The sequence below is a fragment of the Marmota flaviventris genome, chromosome 2 (genome assembly GCF_047511675.1).
Source record: "Marmota flaviventris isolate mMarFla1 chromosome 2, mMarFla1.hap1, whole genome shotgun sequence".
NCBI classification, from domain to species: Eukaryota; Metazoa; Chordata; class Mammalia; order Rodentia; family Sciuridae; genus Marmota; species Marmota flaviventris.
Window position 1 is genome coordinate 103715728 of NC_092499.1, and position 20829 is coordinate 103736556.

Sequence of the window (20829 nt, forward strand, 5' to 3'; positions counted from 1 at the left end):
ACTGAGAATTTAAGTTTGTTACAGTAGCTACAATTACGAACCCCGATTAATAATGGAAGTGGTAGCCTACCATAATAAAAACCAGACAACAACAAAATGTGGCATTAGCTTGGCACAACAGTTATGGGGGAAATGAGGAAACAGATATAGCAGACTGAACAACTAAAGATTCATTTTAGGCAGTGACTAAACTGTTGCTTACAGTACCTCAGAAGACAGATCACTATCTACATAATAGCTGTAAGGGAAGAGTTCTGTAAACAATAGTAGACAGTGGTGCTTGCTTCAGCAAAACATATATTAAAATCAGAATGATACAGAGATTAGCATGGCCCCTGTACAAAGATAACACATAAATTCTTGAAGCATTTCATATTTTTGGAAGAATTAATACTGTTGAAATGTCCATATGTTATGGGCTGATTTGAAAATTAGCCCAGACTTACCCCCATTTTATTCAGATATCCACATTTTATGAAATTGGCTCTCCTGCTGGGAGCCATCCGTGAACTGTGCATGTACTAAAGCGATGTTGAAACCATTAGGCAGGAAAGCCTGGTATCAGGAACTCCCAGCGGGAACCTCACTAGTTTTGAGAATTCCTGGTTCAAGTGGTGTCCTGCTTAGCTCCTGCTCAAGTTCTAGCATAGTTACAGAGATGGGAATGACCTGCTGGAGCCACACAGCCTCCCAGAGATGGGTGTGGTTTGCCAAAATGCCAATCAACCTGTTTATTGCAAGACCCTGCCACAAGGAGAAGCAACCAAGACTCCTCCTGCTGAAAGCTTATCCCTGCCTTTGATGTACTCCCCCTTAAATAAAGAATTGGAGGCTTTTTTTCAGTTGTTCTATTTCAGCTCCCATCAGGCCTGGAAGACCCACCAGACACTCCTCTATGAATCTAATTTCTGGCTCTGTCTTTATTTCTTACTGATTATTTCAGACTTTTTATTTCCCAGGGGGCTCACACCTCCTGAGCAGGAATCTGCCCTGCTAGGGTGCTGGTCACCTCTCCATATCCCCCTACCTTGTGAGCCCACTTGCATAGAAGCTAACACCTCCACCTGACCCGCCACTTGCACCCTGACCACATATCCTTGCTCTATGGGACTAATGCAAGATTGTTTTTCTGAAAATGTAACTTATGAAATATGACTATATGACTCTTGTTTTATAACTTTCTATTTGTAAAAAATGTAGCTTATAATTATGATTGCTCCTCCTGCCTTTCCCCTGTGGCTTTAGGCCTTATAAGCATGTTCCTGCCCCAAATCTGGGTCTTGCAAAACTGCTTGGTTCTCTGCATTCTTGGCCCCAGCCAGAAATAAAGCTTTTGTCTTTACCTTCAAAGGACCGGAAGATCTCTCTGGGGGCCAGCATCTTGCCAGGGAACTCTTGCCTGCTCAGAAGGATAAGCCTCCTAAGAATTTAAAGTCAGAAGTTAACTAGTGAAGAACAAAAGACAGAGTCAAAATTAATTTTAAATTAGGATGGAGTACTCATACGTTCAGCCCACACAAGAGCTGGAGCTGGACAATTAGAAAATGGCTCCCGTGGTTTATTTAAGGAGGTATATCAAAGGCAGGGATAAGGTTTCAGGGGTGGAGTCCTGTTTCATGGTGTGTTGCAGTCAGCATGTTGATTCGCATTTTGGCAGGTCACACCCATCTCAGAGAGGCTGTGTCGCTACAGCAGGTCACCTCATCTCTGGTGCTGTGTGAGACCAGGCAGAGTGAAATAGAAATTCACATGTATTTGGGTGATCTTACCCAGTGGGACTGCCATGGAAGTCCCCAAACACCAGCTGTTTCTATTCACTAGGCCGTGATGTTGATGTAGTCCACACACAGCCCATGGATGGCTCTTGACACAGAGAAATATTTGGAAATTTGGGAATAGCACCTTAACATTTTGGAGGACCCAGTGAGATACCTTCTGGATTCCAGGCTGTGGCTCTCAGACACCCAGGATTTTCACCCCACAAACACAGAGAGGGATGCCCTCCCCTCTGGCTGGGGGAGCTCGCTGTTTTGCCAGGGATTGAATCCTACGTTGTAACCAATTCAAGCCCAGCCATGAGGGAGGACAAAAGGAGCTACATGTGCTTAAAGTTACCTTATTTGTTCTTTCTATATGTTTTAAATGTAAAGCCTAAAGGTATATCAACTAGATTGATTATAAAGCCTTAAGGTATATCGACTAGATTGATGGTAAATCCTCTGTGGTGTTTCATCTAGAATGAATGTAAAGCCCAGAGGTGTGTCATTTAGGTTGACTGGAAATCCTTAGAGATGTTTCAACTAGTTTGATTGTAATATCCTGTAGGTATTTCAATTAGCAAGATGTCTGATTAGGCACCAGGCTTGGCTCACACCCTTTGATAAACAGGCTGTAACAATGGTCTAGAGACTGGGAAGGGAGGAGGGAGTGTCTGTTTTTTGTGGACAATTGTCTTTTTTTGACCATGTGTGCTTGTCTAGTGGTCTCTAAAGTTATTCACTGATGCCCCAACAAGAAAACCTTCTCTCCCTGCCAGCTCAGACCCATCAGCGTCTCGCCGACTCACTGCCCCTGGATCCACAAACTCACTATCTCATTAATTTTTGTCTCTCAGTTTCCTTCTATTTCTGCATGTTGTTCTAACCCTTAGCCTTACTGTGGGATCTAATCTGTCTCATCATCTGACCCCTCTGCACTGTATGTTAAGAAACTTCTCATCTGGGTCCCAAGTTGATTATAGGGTACCTGTGACACCGGGACACTTCTGAATCCTGTGTGAGGTGGAATGGCCCACATTCCATGTGGGATGGCCATCTGAGGGATCTCTGGATCCCCTTACTGTCTAGAAGCTCTGAAATATGGTAACTGGCAGGCCTGGCCATCCTGACCAGTTCCCATATATAGACCAATAGCTACATTTGGTTCTAAATCCTCCAAATGTCTTTGGCCATTTAATTATGTCTCAAGGGCATAACTAAATTGGCCAAAGTTCTGGCTCTTCAGGATATCAGAGGTTCCCAGAGTTGCAACAGACGGGATATTAAAAACTCATCTTGGCATCCTTCTGGCCCTGTTCTATCCTCTTCAGATGAGGATAAAGTTTTTCCACCTCCCTATAATTCCTGTGAACCCCAACCCCTCCTTGTTTATCTGTGTCCTCCCCAAGTTCCTCTGAGACTGTTCTTTCATCACCAAAGGGATTTATAACTTCTGCCTCATCCACAGAGAGAGAGATAAACCCCTGATCGAAGTGATGATGTCCCCACTCCCCTTCTCTTCCCACTTTAGGTCCCATGAATATCCCTTTGGTGGCTCCCTTGCTGATACCTTCCCAGGTGCAACTCCTCCCCCAGCCCCAATTGTTCCCATGTTGCCTCTCGAGTAGTTCCCTCAGGAAGGGATGGAACCGCTCCCTTTTTTGATGTCCCTTTTACAACTTCAGATATATATAGATATAATTGGAAGAGTCAAAATCCTCCTTTCTCTGAGTGTCCACAGGCCCTCATTTCTCTCCTTGAGTCCGTTTTTCACACACACTGGCCCACTTGGGATGATTGCCATTAGCTTTTATTGGCACTTTTTACTTCTGATGAGCAGGATCACATCAAGGCAGAGGACAGGAGGGCTATTCTTACAGTGGCCGGTCACACTGAAGCCGAAGGTCGACAGTTGTTTGAGGAGGCCCTTCCTGACATCTGTCCTGATTGGGACCCTAACCCTGGGGCAGGCCAGGCTCATTTGGATGCCTATCACTGGCATTTATTTGTAGGACTAAAAGGGGCTGCTAAGAAGCCCATTAATGTGTCTAAAGATACTGAGGTACTCCAGGGCCCCGAGGAGGCTCCAAACTTGTTTCTTGAAAGATCCTTTCAGAACAATTATCACGGGCTCATAAACAAGCCATCAATCAGATACCCAGCCCCACCACAAAGAGACAAGTCTGAATTTCTGGGAATGGCAGGTTACTGCAGGCTTTGGATTAACTCCTTTGCAGAATTAGCAAGGCCTTTGTTTGAAGCCACTACAGGAACTGGCCCTTTAAAATGGACTGAGAAGGAACAACAGGGATTTAAAGCCATCAAGGCATCCCTGATCAAGGCCCCTGCTCTGGCTCTGCCCCATGCTACTAAGCCCTTCAACCTGTTTGTAGCAGAAAGTCAAAGGGTTGCCAAAGGAGTCCTCTCACAGGATCTTGGATCCAAAAGAGGCCAACAGCTTGTCTACCTAAGAGATCGAACCTGGTAGCATCCAGATGGCCTCCTTGCTTACATATCATAATGGCCACTGCCCTTATTGTCAAGGAGGCCAATAAGTTAACTTTGGGACAATCCCTCACAGTGACAACACCACATTTTGTAGAGACCTCCTAAATGGTGCACTAGATAGATGGATGACTAATAGTCATATTATTCAACATCAGAGTCTGTTGCTTGACCACTCTCAACTCACCTTTGCCCCTGCAAGGTCCTTTAACCCCACCTCACTGATGCCATAAGATGATCCACATGAGTGCCTCCAAAACTGTGAGGATATGCTTGACCAGGTGAGCTCAGGAAGGCCTGACTTGACCAATGTTCCTTTGACTGAGGCTGAAGCTGTCCTGTTCACAGAGAGCAGCAGCCAAGTCATAGATGGGACTCAGAAGGCCAGAGCTGCGGTCACAACAGAAACAGAAGTCATTTGGGCTCAAGCACTCCCAAGGAGGACCTCAGCACAGCAAGCAGAACTGCTTGTCCTTATACAGGCTTTAAGGTGGGCCAAAGGTAAAAAAGAAAAAATTTACACAGACAGCAGGAGCCATTTACAGGGAGTGGGGATTACTAACCACTGAGGAAAAGTCCATAAAAAATAAAGAAGAAATATTATCCCTACTTGAGGCAATTTGGTTACCTAAGCAAGTGGCTGTCATACACTGCTGGGGTCACCAAAAAGGAGACTCTTCTGTCATCAGAGGCAATAATTTTGCCAATGAGATAGCTCAACAAATGGCCCTGGACTCCACACCAGAACCATTCACCATGCTTCCTCTGTCTTTATATCCCCAAACCAGCCTACTTTGCCTCCCACACTATCTACCAGAATAAGAATAGAAGGCTAAAGAAAAGCGGGGAACAAAGTCAGAAGGCTGGTGGACTCTGCCTGACTCTAGACCGATTCCCCAAGCCTTGGGAAGAACAATAATACTGGGTTTACATGAAACTGCCACTAGGAAAGAACAAGTTAACTGACTTTCTATCTAAAACATACTACATCCCAGGACTAAAGTAAATACCCCAGGACATCTCTGAGTGATGTCTAGCCTGCCAACAGGTAAATGTCAAACAGGGAAGGCAGACCCCCCTGAGGTCCACAAATGAGGTGAGTTGCCTAGAGACCACTGGGAAGTTGACTTCACTGAGTTAAGACCTCCTTCCAATGGTTATTAATATCTCCTTGTTTTTGTGGATATTTCTCAAGTTGGTCAGAAGCATATCCTACCAAATATGAGACTGCCTAGATTGTAATAAAATTTCTTCTTAATGAAGTCAAACCATGCTATGGACTGCCTGTCACCATAAGATCAGATAACAGGCCAGCACTCACTGCAGCCATAGGACAAGGAATATCAAAGTCTTTAAATATAAACTGGAAGCTTCATTGCACTTATGGGCCTCAAAGTTCTGGGCAGGTTGAACACATGAACCAGACCCTAAAGAGTACCCTCAGTAAATTTTCATTAGAAACCTGTGCTAGGTGGCCAAAGCTTTTGCCTGTTGCTCTTTTGCACGCCTGATGCACCCCTTACAAAGGAAATCTTTCTCCCTTCAAGATCATGTATAGGAGACCATCCTCTTTGCTCCTCCTGGTATCTGATATTCATTTGGATGAAGTCATCCCCCAGTCTCTTTTTTAACTACTTTAAGTCTCTCCAGCAGATACTTAAAGAAGAAAAGGCTTCTAGAGACCTTCTTGAGAACCAAGCCCAAGAGACAACTAGTTTCCAACACCTGTTCCAGCCAGGAGACAACAGCTACATCAAATGGTTCCAAAAGGAAGAACTGACACCCAGCTGAAGAGGACCTCACTCCATCATCCTACTATTCCCCCAGACATAAAGGTGGATGGGCTCACTACATGGACTCATCATACCCGAGTGAAGCTCTCCAAGACATTTCCTGCAAAGAAATGAACCTCCCACGAAGACACCTTCTATCCTCTAAATATAAAACTGAAAAAAAATGCTAATTACGGTTGTTTGGTTTGTTTTTTCTTGGACTATGTCTTAAGGCCCAGGGTGCTGAACTCCCCAGGTACAATTTTACCAAGTCTTCTTCCTATGGAATTCTACCTCAAGTATATGGATGGATTCCTAGACCAGGTCACACAGACCTAGATAAACCTTTGTTAACTGTACATTTAGATGATGCTGTTCCCCAATTTAATGGCAATCCTTATACCCTGAGGTGGCATGATATACATATATGTGTGTGTGTATCCTGATGACTCCTCCTCACATAAATATAGGAATCTCTTTAATTTTTATTGTCCCTCATGGTCTTGTGTCAAGACAGAGGTGGACCTAACGATACAACTTGGCTTTCAGTTTGGACAGAAAATTTCTGTAACTTTCACCTGGTGGCCCTTTTAAGAGTTGAAATCAAGGATTTGATTGTTTCAAGAAAAGGGAGGAATGTTATGAACTGATTAGAAAATTAGCCCAGACTTACCCCATTTTGTTCAGATATCTCACCCTGTGTGAAATTGTCCCCTCTTCCTCATAAGCCCACTCACATAGAAGCTAATGTCTCCACCCTCACCTTGCACCCTGACCACAATATCCTTGCTCTCTGGGACTAATGCAAGATTGGTTTTCTGAAAATGTAACTTATGAAATATGATTAAGATTGCTTCTCCTGCTCCCTGTTTTGTGGATTTTAGGCCTTATAAGCATGTTCCTGCCCTGGTCTGAGTTGAGTGTTATAGAACTGCTTGGTTCTCTGCATTTATGGCCCCAACCAGAAATAAAGCTTTTGTCTTTACTTTCAAAGGACCCAGAGAATTATTTGGAAATTTGGGAATAGTGCCTTAGCACATAGTACCCAAATCAAATGTAGATTCAATGCAATATCCACTAAAATACCAATGATGCATGCCTATAATCTCAGCAACTGGAGGCTGAGGCAGGAGGATCACAATTTGCAGGCCAGCCTCAGCAACTAAAGGAGACTCTGTATCAAAATAAAGATTAAAATTGCTTGGGGTGTAGCTTAGTAGTAAAGTGCCTCTGAGTTCAATTCTCAGTACAAAAAAAAACAAGGCATTCTTCACAGAATTAAAAAATCAATCCTTGAATTCATATGAAAGTGTAAAATACCACAAATAGCCAAAGCAATCTTGGGCAAAAACAACAAACCTGGAGGCATCATGATACTTGACCTCTAAAAGTACAGTAATCATAATACATACTCTAAAAGTACAGTAATCGTAACTTTTAGGGTATTGATGATACATAACCAAGGGAACACAATAAGAATACAAAAATAAATCCATACACGCTTCCAACTGATCTTTGACAAAGGCACTGAAAACATACATTTAAAAAAAAAAAAAGACAGTCTCTTCATTAAATCGTGCTGGGAAAATTGGATTTACAAATGCAGAAAATTAGGATTAAACCCTAACTCTCACCCTATGCAAAAATCAACTGACAATGGGCCAAAGACATAAATGTCAGACCCCAAACTATGAAACTACCAGAAGAAAACTTAGGAGGAATACTTTAAGGTACTGATATTTGTGACGATTTCTTGGATAAGAGCACCCCCCCCCCTTGCAAAGTACAGGTAACAAAAGCAAAAATAGACAAATGAAATTGTATCACACTAAGAAACTTCTGCACAAACAAGGAAATAATCAACAAATTGAAGAGACACTCTGGAAAATGGGAGAATATATTTGGAAACTATTCATCTGTCAAAGGATTTTAATATTCAGAATATACAAGGAATTAAACAACAGGATAATTTGATTAAATAAATGGACAAATAAACTGAATATACATTTCTCAAAAGAAGATATACAGGTAGCCAAGTTCATGGAAAAAAATACTCAACATCATTAATCAGGGAAATATAAATCAAAATAACAAGAAGAAGATATCATCTCACTCTAGTTAGAGTGGCTATGATCAAAAAATGCTGGTGAAGACACAGAGAAAGGGGAATTCTTATACACTATTGATGGGATGTAAATTAGTACAGTCATTATAGGAAACATTGTAAAAGTCCCTCAAGAAACTAAAAGTAGAGTCTAGAACAGTGGTGCCTGCCTGTAATCCCAGCACCTCGGGAGGGTGGATCTCAAGTCTGAGGACAACTTGGGCAACTTAGCAAGACCCTGCAAAAAATAAAAAGAATTAGGGATATAACTCAATGGTCAAGCACCCTTAGCTTCAATACCCAGTACAAAATAAATAAATAAATAAAACTAAACTAAAAGTAGAAATACCTGACTATCTGACTACTGGGTATATATCCAAAGTGAATCAGCATGTCAAAGACATCTGTGTCCTATGTTTATTGCAGATAACCTTTGATATTTATAGTTGGTCTTCCACATCTGTGGGTTCTACATGTGCAGATCAAAGAAAGTTATTTTTTAATTTATTCTTATTAGTTATACATGAGAGTTGAATGTATTTTGATACATTATACATAAATAGAGTATAACTTCTCATTCCTCTGGTTGTACATTATGTAGCTTTACACCAGTCATGTAATCATATACACACATAGGGTAACAATGCCTGATTCATTCTACTGTCCTTCCTACCCCCATATTCCCTCCCCTCCCCTGTGTATAATCCAAGGTACTTTGTTGATGGATTGTATTTCTTCTTCTGTGAAGGTTTTGTTCAATTCCTTAGCCCATGCAATTCCTGTTAAAATCCCAATGACATTCTTCATAGAAATAGAAAAAGTAATCATGAAATTCATTTGGAAAAATAAGGGACCTATAATAGCCAAAAGCAATCCTCAGCAAGAAAAATGTAGCAGGAGGCATCACAATACCAGACCTTAAATTATACTACAGAGCCATAGTAACAAAAACGGACCTGGTATTGGCACCAGACACATAAACCAATGATACGGAATAGAAAACACGGAGACAACCCACATAAATACATTTATTAATTATATTGAACTGACTGGGAACAAATGTATTAGAAGTCAACTACATTTTTGAGGAAATTGTATTTGCCAAAGAAACTGTACACCCAATTTAAAATCAGTTTTATTTATTCAAGCTACAAACCATCTTTGGTTGACCCCCAGCCCCTTCCAGTCCCCCAAAAAAGTCCCTGTGAACCACTCAGATGTGTCTATGGGAGATCATGGACAAGGAAAACCTCCCAGAGGGCAGAGCCAGAGAACATGGAAAGCAAAAGAAAAGAGATTATCTCTCAAAAGAAGAGTTAGGACCTAATCATCTCATCAAGGAAATTTCTTCATTCCTGGTATGGGAAGACTACAAAAAAGTATTATAAACAGTATGCCTGTAATCCCAGTGGCTTGGGAGGCTGAGTCAGGAGGATCATGAGTTCAAAGCCAGCCTTAGAAAATGTGAGGCACTAAGTAATTCAGTGAGACCTTGTTTCTAAATAAAATATAAAATAGGGCTGGGGATGTGGCTCAGTGGTTTGAGTGCCCCTGAGTTCAATCCCTGGTACCCCCCCTCCAAAAAAAATAAAAAGTCTTATAAACAGGATTTCAGCATTTCTAAGGAGCAGTGACTACTGTCTTTTATTCTCCTTTTCTAACAAGACTTTTCTCTTTTCCTTTTTTTTTTTTTTTTGTGTGTGTGTGTGTAATTATCCTCCTTCACATCTACCACTGTTTATTTTTTTTAGTAGTGCTGGGCTGGGCTGGGGTGGGGGTTTGTTTGTCTTCTGGGATCATGGTTACCACACAAGGAGAAGTCACATCTAGACCTGCTGGGAAAGCCTGTGAACCACCTGAGATCTTAAGCCAAAACAGTGACATCTATATCTTAGAGATGAGTTAATGTGAGGGAGGTATTTAAAAAATGAAGGGGTAGGTTGAAGCACACACAAAAAAATATTATGTGTTCACCAAGTCCTTTGATTTCTTCCTTTGAATTTTTACAGGTCTTTTACATTGAAGTTGAAGCATGTGACTACTTTGGGCCACATGTAGATAGACTATACCATCACCACTAAAAATGTGGTTCACAGACCAGTGCTGTTCCATGAGTTGTTTATGGTCTACAACTAGGTAAGTATACAAAGTGAGAATGTTTAAAGGAACTTGACTTTTTAAAAAATTTTTCAGTACTTTTAAAATTTTTCACAGGGCCTCATAAAAGCAAGGCAAGCACTCTACTACTGAGCTATATATCCCAAGCCCAGAACTTGGCAACATATTACAACATTTTCATCATGTTTTATAAAAGTAATAGTCTGGAATAGTTGGAATTTTTTTTAAGTGACCCTTTAGTACAGATAGTTTGAGAACCAGTATTCTGGCCCCCAAAATCTCATGATACTCTTTTTTTTAGGAAAAAAAAATTCTAGTTATAGATGGAACAATACTTTTATTTGTTTATTTTTTATGTGGTGCTAAGGGTCAAACCAAGAGCCTCACATGCACCAGGCAAGTGACTTACCACTGAGTCACAATCCCAGCCCCTTCTTGATACTCTTGATACAAAATCTCTTGAAACTCTTTGTTCTTTGTTCAGCCAGCTGCAGAAAATCCACCAGAGTATTTTGAGCTCTAGAAAAAAAAGTGAAACTACTAGATAGAAGTAAGCCAGGTTTTCTGAATCACTGATGGAACAGAAACCCCTCTTCCACCAAACACATACAGATGTACTAGAGTATAAGGTAAGAAATAAACTTTAAAAGACAATGGAATGAATCTGACATAACTTTCCTATGGACATATACAAAAATACTGCAATGAATCTCACCATCATGTACATCCATAAAAATCAATTTTTTAAAAAGTAAATTACTATGGGTAAATGTGAAAGATCAGTAAAGAGAAGGGAGTAGGGGGTGGGGAGAGGGAAAAGGAAAGAGAAGTACTGAAGTCTGAATTAGAATAAGATATATTCCATGCTTGTACAGTAGAAAATGGATTCTACCATTGTGTATAACTAAAAAGAACCAATAAAAAAGAAATATTTTTTATGTTAAACTACTAAAAATTTGAGAAATTTTTCACGGGGCCTCATAAAGAGGCCATTTTGCCCTTCTTCAACTCTCCAACTCCTATTTGTTCTTTAAGATTCAACACTACTATTTTAGTAGTGTTAGTTATTCAAATATATTATTTTAAAATCTTCCTATAACATTAACTTTCATCTATATTCTCATGATTGCTGGATTTTATTTTCAGGTTATACCTTCTCCAAAACATCAGAATCTATTTTTGTGTTATCACATACTTGACAATCCCATTTGAATGTTCCAAAGGCCCAAGACAGTAAACATTTCTAAAGCTGAATATATTGTGCTCCTTTCTCTTTTTCTTTTCTCTATTTAATTTTGTCAGGTCATGTCCCCATTCCTCCAGTTATCCAACCCTGAAACCTGAGACTAACCCTTACTTTGTCTTTCTCTGGTGCCCACCATAGCCATTCAACTCTGCACCAAGTTCCAAAGGTTCTAACTTTATCTTTCCAACCTTGCACTACTCTAATTTTTCAGTTTCTCTACCATATCTTGCTTGAGTTACTGCAAAATCTTCTATTGTACACTCCTGTAATTAACTCCTTCCAGTGCCACAAAAACACATTTTCAAAAAATAGATCCAAGTATGTGTGTTTAAAAAACACATCAGTTATTTACATAGTCCTTGATATAAAACTTATACTCTTTGTATTGTGTGGTAGAATCTATGGATTGACTGCTTCATTATCCCTTTTACTCTTCTAATCAGAGATGATGGAAAGTGTGTGTGTGTGTGTGGGGGGGGGGGGGTTATTATATTACCCATACAGTTTTGCTACTAAAGTTCTAGATATAGTAGGTTTTTACCAAACTGATACACTTGCACTAGATTTGGAAGATGAAAATCAGGTAGAAACCATCTCTGTTATTGTTATTATTGTTGTTATTTTTATTGTTTTTGTTGCTATTAGCAAGGTAAGTTATAAAGATATGTCTTAAGTGGTAACTCCAGGAGTTGAACTTAGAGTTATAATGTCTCTCATGGATTTGAGAGGCACCTGAGACAGCATCAATGGTGGTGACAGAAGCTCTTCCTGAACCCTAGATCTCAGCCATGAATCTTAGCAGCCCATTGGCATCTATTCCTCCAATCCTTCCACCAAAATTATATTTCCCTGTATTAAATAACTTCCTATCTGAAATACTTAAAACATTTTCTATTATCTATACTACACTCTGACTAATTAACATGATGTAAAAGGACTTTCATAATCTATCTCCTTTTTCTCTTACCAACCTAATATGGTGCTCCATCACCACTCTATACACATCCATCCCCACAAATTATACTGGCACCATGCTGAACTACTTGCACATCCTCAAACGCACCATGTTTTCTCATGACTCCTTCTGCTTGAAAAGCCATTTTGCCCTTCTTCAACTCTCCAACTCCTATTTGTTCTTTAAGATTCAAATGAACCTTACCTACTCTGAGAAGCATTCCCTGATATGTCTGCCACCATCTGTGTGCTTATAGTAGAAATTTTTCATTTTTCTCCAGAGTGTCTGAGTTCTCTACCTACATTTGAGATGCCCCCATTTTCATTGGGCATAGGCTTCCACCTATATAGAAAGTGCCAGCTACTTGTGTTCCCACCTTCCTTGGTTAGGGTATCTGCACATGATCTAGGATCTGCCAGTTAGACACATCTATCCCATATTTGGGGTTAGGAGCTATTGATGTGAAAAAGGCATGTTTTCTTTGCAGAACTCACACTGAATAGCAGCAGAGAGAGAACCTAAAACCAGTTTTTAGAGGCATCATGAGCAACTTATATCCGTGGTGTGGGCAATTCAAGCTGGAGTGTCTCTGTTACTGGCCGTAACAATGGTATCCTCTCCAGCTTAGTTCAGTATGATTTTGGAAGTTATTTGTGTTTGTGTAGGCTCTGGTTTTTAATCTTGCCAAGAGACTATATACTAATCAATGCTCCTTAATAAATTCCTTTACTGCTTAAATAAGTCAGAATCTGTTTCTATTGCTTATGACCAAGGACTTTGACTTGTATAATTCCTCCCTGCTCTCTCCTACTGCACTTTTTTTTTTTAATGTGGTGCTGAGAATCGAACCTGGGTCCCGCCCTTGCTAGGCGAGCGCTCTACCGCTGAGCCACAATCCCAGCCCCTTTGTATGTGTGAGTTTAGGTCATTGTTCAGCAAATATTTACTTCTGTGTACTCAAAATACAGTTTCCTGCCCTATGGGCATTGCACTTGGTCAGGTATTTTTCTTTGGCCAACAGAATGTCAGCATTTGTAATTCAAGCAGAGACTTGAAATATTTTTGTGTGTTTGAGCTAGCCCTCCTGCTGCAATGATGAGAAGAGAGAGTCCCAAGTTGTTGCTAATTATTCAGTTTTTACTGCAGAGTTAAAGCCCATGGAACCACCACACACCCCAGGCAGCTGCAGGTCCAAAGACAAGGGACACATGGAGTTGACTTGAACCCAGCCTGTATATGGCCTGTATTCTAGAATTTATAGCCCAGAGACATCCCACAAACCTAAAAGCAAGAGAATACATTTGCTAATTAAGTTAATGCACTATTGTGCAGTATCATATCCAAACTAATACAGTATGGAATTATCATTAATAGATCTAGCAATAGTTAACCTATATTATATTTACTGGTATAACTCTTGCTCTCTACTGGCTTATAAGATTGTTGAGGGTGAAGATTATTTCTTATTGGTCTTTACATTTTCAGTGCTTATCTTAAAATCTTTATCAAACTTCAGTGAATGTTTGATGAATGAAAAAACACATAAATGAATGGGAAGCATTCTAAAAATTGTGTGTGTGTGTGTGTGCGTGTGTATATATATATATATTTTTTTTTTTTTGGTTCATTGCACCATGAGAGAAGCCTTTCAGAATATTATCTCTTTATTAAAATGTTTCTCCTGTCAAAATATAGTAAAATTGATTAGATCGAGCTAGATTAAATTATAGTTGTACAATAATCTGTGCTTGAGATTACTCCCTATTTATCTTGTTTGGAGTTTTGGGTGCTCCTCAATGAGATGAAAACAGAGAACCAGCTGATAATAAATACACTCAATAAATTTCATTTCCATTTTCTTTTCAAAACTTAGTTACTACTTTATATACATTCTTCTGCTGTTTTATATGTACTTAATTATCTCTAGTATGTGTAGATTCTGCAAAATTACTTTCAAATATTAAATTAATTTCTTTGTTTTCAAATTTGGCTTTTTTGGTAGCATCACTCTGTCACTCCCATGTACCAAATACCTAACTTACAGCTGAAGCTTAATAAATTTATTAGATAAATTTGTCATTTATTAGATTAAGAGTTTCCTGAGGGTAAAATTTTCTGTGTAAAATTTTGATGCAATTTTTTTTAACAAGGAACATTTTAGTACTGACTGAAATTGAAACTCTTATACATTTTTATTTTATTTTGATAAAACATGCAAAGTGACTTGTCTCTAACCTTTCCTGAGATCTGTATAATTACTGATGTCCCCAGCTGGGGTGAAAAATCAGGATTGTGTTGAGGTTCAGAGATACAAATGAGTATAAAAGAATAAAGTAAACAACAAGAGTTTATTTTGTCATGACCATGACCATTTTGATGAGTCTATAACAACTGGCCTGTTAGAAGACAGAATTCAAAGTTATGCATATGTCCTGTTTCCCTAAGTTACAGCCCTAAAGCAGGAATAAAGTACTAGATCAGAAGTAAACAGTTTTGCTTTTTTTAAATTTTGTTTTAGTACTGGAGATTGAACCCAGAGGTGCTTTAACACTGAGCTATTTTTTAATTTAATTTAAGGTTTTTAATTTGAGACAGTGTCTCACTAACTTGCCAAGAGTCTTGCTAAATTCTGAGGATGGCCTCAAACTTTCAATCCTCCTGCCTCATCCTCAATTGCTGGGATTACAGTTGTGCAACACCATGCCCTTCTCATAAGTGGACAGTTATATTGTCTATAATGCAAAAAGCACACAGATTTCTTTAGGAAAGCAAAACTATGCTTGAATTAAAGCAACAACACAACAAAATAACTTCTTTGAGTCATCCTAGGCAAGATTTTATGTATGGTCTACCTTTATCTAGGGTAGAGTTCAGTGTATCCAGAGGAATGGGTATGTTATAAATCCTTCAGGCAATTTTCTTCAGTGTTACTGTATTCAACTTAGCTTTTAAAAAATAGTGAACAGCTCTGAATTTGAGATTAACCCCCCTGAGAAATACCTAGAATACAGTGATTCATTGTGACTAATTAAGTACAGAGCCTTATGTTTTAATAAACCAGCAGAGCTGGGGGGGTAGCATTGACATTTTCTGGTGAATATTAAAACATGCAAAAAGCCAGCTGAATAGAGAGTCATTCCACCTGGTACTTGGAGTTGTGCCAAAGAAATGAAGTATAGAAATAAGGATGAAATTGTCTTGAGAAAGTAATTTGTGTCCCCTCTAAACTACAAACAAATGGGTAACTGACCTTGTAGAATTCCACACCATGAAACATAGCAGCAATAATTTTAGTCTGGAATGATTTAAATACACTGTGACCCTTTGCCATTAAAATCTTTATATTAAAATATTCATAGAACATCAAGATATTATTTTCTCATTATGGAATGGCCCTCCTGAAACCTGCCTGATTTTTAAATTGAATACTGACCCAAGATAGCATCTTTTCAAGTGTTGTTTTGTAACCCATCTAACCTCCTTGATAAAATGTGTGTTTTGCACATTTTTTAAATAGTTAGATTTTGAGAAATCTTTATGTATTCTGGATAAAAATACTTTATCTGATATGTGACTTGAAAATGTTTTCCTGGTCTGTGGCTTATCACAGTGTCTTTCAAAGAGCAAAAAATCTTAATTTTACTACAGAGGAGGAGTTCATCAGCCTCTTTTATGGCCTATGCTTTTGGTGTTGTATTTTAGACTGACCCAAAGTCACAAAGATTTTCTTCTGTTTTCTCCTAGGAGCATTAGAGTTTTAAGTTTTAGATTTAGGGATATGATCCATTTTGAGTGAATTTTGGTTACATATGGTACAAATTATGGATTAAGGACATTTATTTATTTATATGCCTTCATACTTATAGACTATATCTGTCAAATTAATCTAAGATCATTTGCTTGTTCATTTCTTCACTGCACTGCCTTTGCACCTTTGTCAACAATTAATCAATCATATATGTGTAGGTCTATCTGTAGACTATTCTGTTTGGTTGATCTATTTTTCTATATTTATACCCACATTATACTGTCTTATTAGAGTAGCTTTATAGTAAATCTTAAAATCAGATGGTGTTAGCCTTCCAATTTTTTTCTTTCTTGTAAACTTGTTTTGACTATTCTAGGTCCTAAACATTTTCACATAAATTATAGAATCAGACTGTTAATTTATTCAATAAAAACCTATTATGTTATTGTGAATGGGATAGTTTACTAATTTCGTTTTCAACAGATTCATTATTGGTGTATGGGAAATCCATTGATTTATTATGTATGTTGATCTTGTATCCTGATACTTTACTAAATTTGTTTATCAACTGTATAATTCTTCTGGTGGAGTTTTTTGGATCTTTTAAACATAGGGTCATGTCATCAACAAACAGAGATAATTAGAGCTCTTTTCCTATTTGTATCTCTTTAATTTCCTTATCTTGCCTGATTGCTCTGGCTCGAGTTTCAAGGTTTATATTGAATAGGAGTGGTGAAAGTGGGCATCCTTTTCTTATTCCTGCTTTTAGAGAAAATGCTTTCAGTTTTTCTCTGTTCTGTGTTATATTGGCCTTGGGTTTGTCATATATTGCCTTTACAATGTTGTGGTAAGTTCTTTCTATTCCCAGTTTCTCTAGTGTTTTAAACATGAGTGGGTACTGGACTTTGTCAAATGCTTTTTCTGCATCTAATGAAATAATCATGTGTTTCTTATCCTTAACTCTATTTATGTGGTGAATTACATTTATTGATTTGCATATGTTGAACCAACCTTGCATCCCTAGGATTAAACCCACCTGATTATGGTGCACTATATTTTAATAGTTTTATATGCAATTTGCCATGATTTTATTCAGAATTTTTGTAACTATGTTCATCAAGGATATCAACCTGAAGTTTAGGAAAACTATCCCATTCAAAATAACCTCAAAAAAATGGGGAATTTATCTAACAAAGGATGTGAAAGACCTCTACAATTAAAACTATAGACTACTAAAGAAAGAAATTGAAGAAGACCTTAGAAGATAGAAACAGTTCCCATGTTCTTAGATAGGCAGAATTAATATTATCAAAGTGGCCATGCTACCAAAAGCAATATATAAATTCAATGCAATCCCCATCAAAATACTAATGACATCCCTCACAGAACTAGACAAAAACAGTTCTAAAATTCATTTGGAAAAATAAAATTCAGAGTAACCAAAGTAATTCTGAGCAAAAAGAGCAGTACTGAAAGCATTATAGTACTGAGCCTCAAATTATACTACAGAGCTACAGTAACAAAATTAGCATGGAACTGGCACCAAAACAGACAGGATGACCAATGGAATAGAATAGAAGACAGAGAAACAGACCCATAGAAATATAGTTATATCATATTAGATAAAGAAGCCAAAAACATATGTTAGAGAAAAGACAGCCTCTCTTTTTTTTTTTTTTTTTGTACCAGGGATTAAACTTAGGGGCACTTACCACTGAACCACATCCTTAGCCCTTTTTATATTTTATTTAGAGACAGGGTCTCACTAAATTGCTCAGGGCCTAGCTACATTGCTAAGGATGACTTTGAACTTGCAATCTTCCTGCCTCGGCAGCTGGGATTACAGGCATGTGCTACCATGCCCAGCTGGAAAAGATAGCCTTTTTAACAAACTGTGCTGGAAAACTGGAAATCTATATGTAGAAGAATGAAACTTGACCCATATCTCTTACCCTGCATAAAAGTCAACTCAAAGTGAATTAAAAACCTAGGAATTAGATGAGACCTAGGAATTATAACCTGTAACCTTGTCAAAGTCACTTCCTAGTTCCACTAGTTATTTATTTTTCAGAGATATATTTTCAGTTATATATTTTTCAGAGATACACATTTATGTAGGCCTACCAGAATTTTTTAAAAAAATAGATTCCACCGTATATTCTGCACACATGATCATGTGGTCTACAAATAAAGTTATACTTTTACCTTTCCAGTCTAGATGCCTTTCTTTCCTTTTCTTATATTAATGTACTGGATAAAACTTCAGTACAATGTTGAATACAGTGACAGTGTATATCCTTCCATTGCTCCTGATCTCAGGGTGAAAACAAACATTTAGTGTTTCATTAATAGAGGGTTGTTTATTTTTTAAATGCCTCTTATAAAGGTGGGTAAATTCCCTTTAATTCCTCATTTGCTGGGAGTTTTTGTCATGATGCTAAATTTTACTGAATGCTTTTGCTGCATTTGTTGAGATGATTGGTTTTTTCCTTCATTAATCTTTCAATATAGTGAATTACATGAACTGATTTTCAAATGTTAACCCAAGCTTGTATTTCTCAGATAAATCTCTCTAGATTCTTTTTGTATATTGTTGAATTCAAATTGTTAAAATTTTAAAATACGTTTGCATCAAAGTCCATGAGGGATATTTGTCCATATTAGTTTTCTTCTAATGTCTTTGGTTTGGGTATCTGAGTAATGCTGGCCTTCCTCCTCTTCAATTTTTTTAAGAAGTGTTTATGTATAATTTGTATTCTTTTCTTCCTTAAATGTTTGGTAGTACTTACCAGTGAAGGCATAGGAGTCTGTATTTTCATTTGTAGGTATGTTTTTTAAAATTTTTTATTCTTTTTAGACATATATGACAGTAGAGTATATTTTGACATATTATACATACATGGTTTGTGGGTAAGTTTTTAATCATGCATTCATTTTCTTAATAATACTTATATTTGAGTTTTCAATTTCTTCTTGGATGAACTTTAGCTATTTGTCTTTCAAGAAATTTGCTCATTTCATCCAAACCGTTGTCATTTTTAGTGACACAAAGTTGTTCATAATATCTTCTCTTTATCCTCTTAACATCTGGATAATCTATATTGATATCACTTCTCTCAGTCCAAATATTGTTAATTCGTGTATTATCATTTTTTTCCTGATCACTCTGGATAAAAGTTTATTAATTTTTTTAAATCTCCCCCCAAACCAGCTTTTAATTGATTTCCTTTAATGTTTATCTGTTTTCTGTTTCATTGATTTCTACCCTTGTCTGCATTTTTTTTCTTTCTTCTGCTTATTTTGGGTTTGACTTTTCCCTTTATAGTTTCTTAAAGTGAAAGCTGAAGTTATTTCTTATGTTCTAACAGACACTGAATGCTATTAATTTCTAAGTTCAACTTTAGCCACATCTCACAGGTTATATTTTGTGTTGTCACTTTTGCTTTGTTAAAAAGACTTTAACTCAGTAAATAATTTTCTATAAGTTCTTCTTTAACACATAGGTTATTTAGAAATGTAATATTTAATTTCTGATATTTAAAGATTTCCCAGATATCTTTTTTGTTATTGTTTGCTAATTTTGCTTGTTTTTTGTTTGTTTGCTTGCTTTTGTTTTAATAAACTCACTTCATTTTTGGAGCAGTCTTAGGTTTACTAAAAGTTGAGCAGAAAGTACACAGTCCCCACATACCTCCCTTGTTTCCTTTATTGTTAGCATCTTGTGTTAGTGTAATACATGTGTTACAATCATCCATAGTTGATCTTAGAATTCACTCTGTTTTACAGTTCAATGAGTTTTGACAAATGCGTGTCATGTATCTACCATTATTACATCATGATAAATAGTTTTACTCACTGCCTTAAAAATTCCTGTTTCACTTATTCATCCCTCCCACCCACCAACTGAACCCCTGGAAACCCTGATCTTTTTATTGTCTGGATAGTTTTGCCTTTTTCAGAATGTCGTATATTTAGAATCATATGATATGTAGTCTTTTCAGACTGACTTGTTTATTTAGCAATACGTATTTGAGTTTCCTCCATGCCTTTTCATAGCTTGAAAGATCATTTAATTTTATCTCAGAATGGTATTTCATTGTGTGGATGTACAACAGTTTGTTTGTTTATTCACCTACTGAAGGACATATTGGTTGCTCACATTTTGAGGCAATTATGAAGAAAGCTACTATAAACATTCATGTGCATGTTTTTGTGTGGGCACAAGTTTTTAAATCATTTGGATAAATATGTAGAAAACTAACAGCTTGATTTACCTGCCTAAGGTCATGCAGTTAGGGTGTAACTGATAGAATTGAACTCAATCTGACCCAGAGTCTATACACTTAACCACTATGCAAAACTGCCTCTCAATAAGTGATATAAGTAAGACAAACTCAGTAAGGACGTGTAGTTTGAGTTAGATCTGGCTAGAAGACAGAGAGTTGGACATACAGAAATGGGGAGAAAGTTTCATTGTGGGGTATGTGAATGCTGCTTAGAAAAGTGAAATAGTGGTGATGGTTACACAAAAATGTGAATGTACTACTAAGTAATACCACTGAATTATAAACTTAAATATAGTTAAAATGGCAACTTTTATGTTATGTGTATTTTACCATAGTTG

At 37.6% G+C, this 20829-nt stretch overlaps 1 non-coding gene across 1 annotated transcript; it reads left to right on the forward strand.

Annotated features, from left to right (window-relative positions):
- The first annotated feature begins 278 nt into the window (after window positions 1-278).
- LOC114085140 (U6 spliceosomal RNA) lies at window positions 279-380 on the forward strand. Its single transcript, XR_003581425.1, has one exon. It is a non-coding gene; the product is annotated as a U6 spliceosomal RNA (small nuclear RNA).
- The last annotated feature ends 20449 nt before the right edge of the window (window positions 381-20829 follow it).